The 6,950-nt window shown below is 46.6% G+C and overlaps 2 protein-coding genes across 2 annotated transcripts in view; both read right to left on the bottom strand.

Annotated features, from left to right (window-relative positions):
- The window catches only part of LOC135201937 (crossover junction endonuclease MUS81-like), a 203,486-nt gene that overhangs the window by 6,609 nt on the left and 189,927 nt on the right, over positions 1-6,950 (bottom strand). The window lies entirely within an intron of this gene.
- LOC135202241 (uncharacterized) overlaps positions 1-6,950 on the bottom strand; it is a 314,960-nt gene that overhangs the window by 236,444 nt on the left and 71,566 nt on the right.

Raw genomic sequence — 6,950 nt, 5'->3', positions numbered from 1 at the left:
ATCAAGTTAATGAGATGTTTGTCAATGAGAAACTAACCCATTTACGGGACAAAGAGAGATTTTGTCAATGAGGGGATACCCACTTACTTGACCAAAACGATAGTATATTTGTCAATGGGGGAAGTCACTGAATTGACAAAACGTAATCCAGGAAGTCGAGCATTTAATTTTTCCGATTCCCGTCTCAAACGAGGAAAGGGGCAAGAATCTTGTTAAGAGACTTGGGCTTACGGCAGGTAGAATGACGATGTTCAATTCGGCAGCGTAGTCCCGACTAGAAACTAGCAATATCTATCATCTGAAAAAAACCCTTTCAGATGGGCTAAAAGCTTGCAAAATATCCTGGGAAGAGGAAGAAAATCTCCAACCAGCTTCCTCTCCGTATCACAACTAATGCCTGCTAAAGCTTAAATTTATTGGCAGTATGGCAAAGGAAGTCCTGTCTTGCGCTTTCCTGAAGAGCGTCCTTTTGATGAGTGCCTTTGCAAGAATCCTACTGAACGTTGCCGAGTCCTGACGTGCAGGACATCGAGCCTTTATAACCCGTAACTGCCTTATCGCAAAGTCTTGACTGCGGTAGTGGCAACTTAATTTATTGGCAGAATAGCAAAGCTTGCGGTAGAGCAAACGAGATCTTCCCTTGAGCTTTCCTTAACTCCATCCACTATGCGAAAAGCAATATTTAATTGACAGAGACCTCTTGAATTCACGAAACCCGATGTCTTGCTGGATTTCGAAGAAGAAGTTGTCTGTTCACTTTAAGCTTCCTCTGAAGCACTGCCTACTTCACATTCTTTGCAGGTGAGGTAGAAGGTATCACCGAAGGTAGAGGTAAAAATTCTTTAGGCCCAATTCTGAAACAAGAGCTTGAAGAGTTCAACAGAACGTTCAGCCAGGCGACACACCTGGCGTGCGCTGGTGCACGCTCGGGCGTCCACTGGCGCGTGCTCGGCGTCCACTGGAGCGCGCTCGGCGTCCACTGGCGCGCGCGCTCGGCGTCCACTGGCGCGCGCTTGGCTTGAACCTACCCGCGCGCGCCTGGCTTGGGCGCCCGCTCTCAAAAGCTTCCTGCTACTTATGACTTCTTTTACGTATTTCTCGGTGGAAAGACGGACACGAGTTTCAGGCGACGTTCGCCTCTCTAACTTCTCACTGAAACAACGCATAACGAGAGAGAGAGAGGACGTGAAGCGTCCTCTTCTATAAAGCTTCTATTTAGAGGGCACGAGTCCTTCCGAAAGCTCCAAACCCCTCCACGGGGAGGACGCTTCGGCGGACGAGAAGCAATCTTTCAGATTCGTGCACGCGCACGCACTTTGGCAGTCTGGGGATTTTCATCAGAAAACTGCCGAAGGCACGCCAGATCGGTGGGGGGTTCCTTGTAACCCTCCTTAGGCTTTCGACATGCTCCCTCCCCGGGCCCGGGTCCTGGGAGTCAAGCAGACGGTCCCGGCCTAGAGGCGGAAACGAGGCCGATCTGACGCACCCTCCCACTACACAAGGGGTATCACTGCACTTCTGCACTTCACTTTTACTCTCTAAAGCAAGCACTTTCGATTCTAAGTTACGAATCGAAAGAGTATCAGAGAAAGGGCAATTCCTCTACAGACACTGCTTAGGCCCAAAGGCAACAATGCAGGGTTAGGAGTAACAATTACAGAAGTAGCACTTCACAGCAATGAAGGAGAGCGAGCACCTCTCGTAGACATATTCATAGCCCGTAGGCCATACTACAGGATTAGGCAAAATAAAGTCTACAGGAAGGTTAGCAGGTTCACTACCCTGACTTTTGTTACTGATTAATTGCGTACATACGAATCAAACGTCTTCCTTACGGAATTAGACATGTTTACTGATTAATTGCGTACATACGAATCAGGTCGTTCCTTACCGGGAATAGGACAAAGTCTCAACACTCCTTACATGACAATCGCAACAAAGAAGCAAGACCCATACCCCTCGTACATACCAAGTGCGGATCTACCGAAGCTTTCGGTAGCCACACCTATCTTTGCAGACAACACGTCTGAAACTAGCCTAAACTAGATTCAGATATTTTATGCAAAAATGAATCAAATTCAAATCAATTTAAGATAGCGTATGCCTAGCCACAAATCCCACAAATCCAAGTAAATAAATCAAAAGACAATTAGGATACTTAGCGGCAATGATGTTTCCAAAATCATAAGACGGAGGTACTGAAAACAGGTGTTTTCAGCACCGGCGACAGAAAATTATGAACTAAAGAAAATGGGAATGGTTCCTTGATACCCGCCTCCCAGCGGCGGGAATGGGTACTAACCACCTGACCGACCACTGCGTGTGTCGGAAGTTTTTAAAATTCTGTCGGACTTCAGAAAATACAGCTATATATATATCTGACAGGTAAGTTTCATGAACAAACTTCATTTTAATAATGAAAATATCATTTTTATTGTAGTGTCTTACCGAACAATTATACAGCTGATTACAACATTTATGGGGAAGGTGGGATTCAGTGGACCACTAGTATTTCTAAATGGTTACATTTATTACAATACCAGTAACACTCAAGGTGTCTGTTGTACCTTACCTTGTAAGAGAGCTACAGCAGACTGTTACTGCCTCTGGTCGGTGCTCTTCTTACTATTGTAAAGGAATTGGAATTTGACCAAAGTTAGCCTCTACAGTGTGGAATCCTTCCGTAGTTCAAGCGAGTCAAGGCTGACTGGACGGAGGATCGTAACAACAAAGATTGCCCTTGCCCTGGCTAAGACCAGAAATTCAATCATACAAAACAGTTTGTCACCAACACCAGATTTAAAAACATATATACCCAACCCTTATAAAAATCTGACCTAACAGGACTGGTGAGTATCCCAGGTACTCAGTACCCCCAGCTTCCCTTGAACTCGACAACCTATTTCAAGGTGAAAAGTTAGCATAGAGGTGACGACCCCTGTGCCGTTTCTCCCAACACCATGCCAGAAACCGCCACTGGACCTAACGTTTTACAATTCTCGAAAACCGTTTCTATCTCTTTGAGATAATGACTCGCAAAAACCGAATTCGATCTCCAGAACGTGCTCTGAAGGAATCGAAGCTAAAGATAAATCTTTCTAAATGCTAAAGAAGTTGCCACTGCTCTAACCTCGTGAGCTTTAACTCTCAGAACGGAAAGATTGTCGTTCTCAGACTGCGAGTGAGCTTCCTGATAAGCTCTCTAATAAAGAACGATATAGCATTCTTAGAAAGAGGACGAGAGGGATTTTGAACCGAGGTCCAGAGCTTAAAAGATTGTCCTCTAATACCCTTAGTGGCAAACAGATACTGCTTAATAGCCCTGACTGGACATAAGAGGTTTTCTTCCTCCTCATGTCCAACCAAATCAGATAAATTCCTTACCACAAAACTCCTCGGCCAAGGATTAGATGGATTCTCGTTTTTGGCTAGAAACGGTCAAAGATACCGAAAATACAGCATTGCCTTGAGAGAAACCAACTCTTTTGTCTATAGCGTGCAATTCGCTGACACGTTAGCAGAAGCTAGTGCAATAAGAAAAAGTGCCTTCTTAGTCAAGTTCCTGAGTGAAGCAGACTTCAAAGGCTCAAAACGGTGGCCCCATGAGGAACTTAAGCACCAACATCTAAGTTCCAAGCCACTGTATCCTGCGGGAGCTTAGTGGTTTCGAAAGACCTAATGAGGTCCGACAGATCTGTATTGGAGGAAATATCCAAACCTCGATGTCGGAAAACCGAAGAAAGCATGGCTCTATATCCTCTGATCATCGAAGGAGCCAGTTTTCTTAGAGTTCCTAAGAAATAGAAGAAAATCTGCTATTTCCGTTAAAGAGGTCGCAGAAGTAGAGACTTTAGCACTTCTACACCACTCTCTGAAGATTTTCCACTTCCCTTGATAGAGTTTGTTAGAAGACACTCTCCTACAACGAGCGATAGCTACTGCAGCTCTTCTTGAAAACCCTTTCGCTCTGACAAGATTCCGGACAGTCTGAACCCTGTCAGAGCTAGAGCGGACAAGTTTTGGTGGAACCTCTTGAAGTGAGGTTGTTTGAGAAGCCACTTCTCTGGAGGAAGAAGTCTGGGGAAGTCTACTAACACTGGAGAAGGTCCGGGAACCACTCTTTCCTGGGCCAAAAGGGAGCGATTAACGTTAGTGTTACATTGCTGTGCGACATGAACTTGTTCAGCACCTCTCTTATAGACCGAACGGAGGAGGGAATGCATAAGCTTCCAGACCCGACCAATCCAACAGCATTGCGTCCACCGACCAAACTAGAGGATTCTGGAACTGGAGAACAAAAGAGAGGAAGACGGTTGTTCCTTGATGTCGCGAACAGGTCTATGGACGGTGTCCCCAAAGGCGCCAAAGTTTCCTGACAAAATCTTGTGTCCAAAGTCCACTCCAGAGGTAACACTTGCTGTTGACGACTTAGCTCGTCCGCCAGGACTTTCATCTTTCCCGGAGGAACAAATCTCGGGACTAGCTGAACCTTCGCTTCGTTGACCACAGGAGGAGATCCTTGGACTAACTTCGTATAGAGAGAAAGACTGAGTCCCCCCCTGTTTCCGCATGTACGAGAGAGCCGTGAGTTGTCGGAATGCACTGCCACTACCTGACCTTCTACTAAGCTCCGAAAAACTGGTCTGAGCCCCCAGGAAAAATTGCTAAAAGTTCCTTTAACATTTATGTGGAACTTCTCCTTCTCCGACCAAGGCTCCTGAAGTCCGTTGATTTCCCAAGCAGGGCTCCCCAACCTGTGTCCGATGCGTCAGAAAAGAACTGTAGGTTCGGGAGGATGGGTCGTAAATCTAACCTTCTTCCAACCTTGCTCGAGAGAGCCATCACCTTAGGTCCTCTTTTATTTGATCTGTGACAGGAAAGGTAATCGAGTCTGGTTGCGTCTTCCTGCACCAAGAGGCTCTCAGGAAAAACTGCAGAGGTCTCATGTGCAGTCTTCCCAACGTCACAAATTTCTCCACTGACGTCAATTTGCCCAGGAGCCTCATCCACTGATTGGCAGAACTTACCTTTTTGTCCAAGAACTCCTGAACTGTCTCCAGACAGCCTTGGACCCTCTTCGGGGACAGAAAAGCCCGAAAAACTTGAGCATTCAGTCATCCCCAAATAAAGGATGCTCTGAGAAGGAACCAACTGGGACTTCTGTTTGTTGACCAGAATTCCTAACTTTCTGTCAAGATCCAGAGTTGTTCCAAGGTCCTTCATGCACCGACTCTCTGATTCCGACCGGAGAAGCCAATCGTCCAGATAGAGGGAGATTCTTACTCCTAATATGTGCAGCCAGCTTCCTATCGGGGATAGAACCCTGGTGAAAACTTGAGGAGCGGTCGCCAGTCCGAAGCAAAGCGCCCGAAACTGAAACACCTTGCCTTCGAACATGAACCTCAGGTACTTCCGAGATTCGCGATGTATCGGAATGTGAAAATAAGCGTCTTGCATGTCCAGAGAAACCATCCAATCCCCCTGTCTGATGGACTCCAAAACTGACCGAGTGGTCTCCATATGAAATTTTGTTTTCTGGACATGCAAGTTCAGGGCGCTCACATCCAAAACCGGCCTCCAGCCCCCTGATGACTTGGGAACTACAAAAAGGCGATTGTAAAAGCCTGGAGGAAAATCCCTTTCTATCTGTTCTATCGCTTCTTTGAGAACAAGCGCTTCCACTTCTGCGGCTAGCGCCAGAAATTTGTCTGAGCCCGGAGAGTATGCCTGGAATGGAATTGGCACAGGTGAGAGCGAGGGAGGTGAAACGAGAGGAATACGATAGCCGAACTTGAGTACTTGCACTACCCAGGCTTCTGCTCCTCTGTTTTCCCATTCCTCCCAAAACAGAGCCAGCCTGGCTCCCACTGGTGCATGAAGAACCGAGCTTTCATTTGGAAGGTTTGTTAACCTTGGCCGAGGTCTTAGACTGAGGTCGCAAATTCGACTTCGGCCGAAAGAAGCGCTTGGGTTTTCTCCCTCGAAAAGGCGCTTGGGCCAGAGGAGAAACCGAAGGAACAGTCTCCAAAGGAGCTTTAGGTCTCTTAGTAGACTGTGCCAGTAAATCCGAAGTAGATTTCTTATCTAGCGCAGACGAAATTGACAACACTACATCGTCTGGAAAGAGGTTATCTTTCAGGAGCAAAGCAACGAGAGCAGACTTCGTGTTGGGAAGTAACCCTTTTAGAAGCAAAGGAGCACCAAGTTGCCTTTCTTAAGGGTACCAAAGGCGATGAGGCGAAAGCTAACTCATCAACATCCATCCCTAATGGATTTGTCCGCACAGGACAGAACACCAATCCAATCCTCCGCTAACTCCTGAGAAAGAGAAGGACAGTCTTCGATCTTGGCCGCTAAAGCGCCAATAGTCCAATCAAGGAAGCTAAAGACTTCCAAAAGTTTAAATTGGTTCTTTACAACGTGGTCCAACTCAGGCGCTGTAAAGAAAACTTTCGTTGCGGCGAAAGCAGATCTTCTAGAGGAGTCGATTAAACTGGAGAAGTCTCCCTGGGAGGAGGCAGAAACTCCCAGAGAAGGAGCTTCCCCAGTTACATAAAACCTTACGAAGCAACTTAGAGGGAGGGTAAGCAAAAAGCGCCTTCCCTAAGTCTCTTTTCATAGACATCCATTTCTCTGTCTCTTTCAACGAATGTCTAACCGCTTTAGATAGAACAAGTTTTGGGAGGAGAGGGTCTGAAGTTTTCCTCCTCATCAAAAAAGTCGAAGTTGGGGAGCGCGGAGCCGCTTTCTCAAAATAATCTGGATAAGATACCAGAAGAAATCTAAGGAGACGTGAATAACACGAGAGGTGATGTGAATCCTCCTCCTCTACTTCTTCCTCATTCTCCGATACCGCCGAAGAAGTAGACGGGACTACAACCGGATCTCAAGGTTTCGAACCACCCTTGGACTCATTCATCCAGTTGGTTAACATCTCTAACTGCTTGCGC

The sequence above is a fragment of the Macrobrachium nipponense genome, chromosome 30 (assembly GCF_015104395.2).
Source record: "Macrobrachium nipponense isolate FS-2020 chromosome 30, ASM1510439v2, whole genome shotgun sequence".
Classification (NCBI taxonomy): Eukaryota; Metazoa; Arthropoda; class Malacostraca; order Decapoda; family Palaemonidae; genus Macrobrachium; species Macrobrachium nipponense.
Note: the sequence above shows the minus strand (reverse complement) of the source record. Positions and strands in the feature narration are given on the sequence as shown.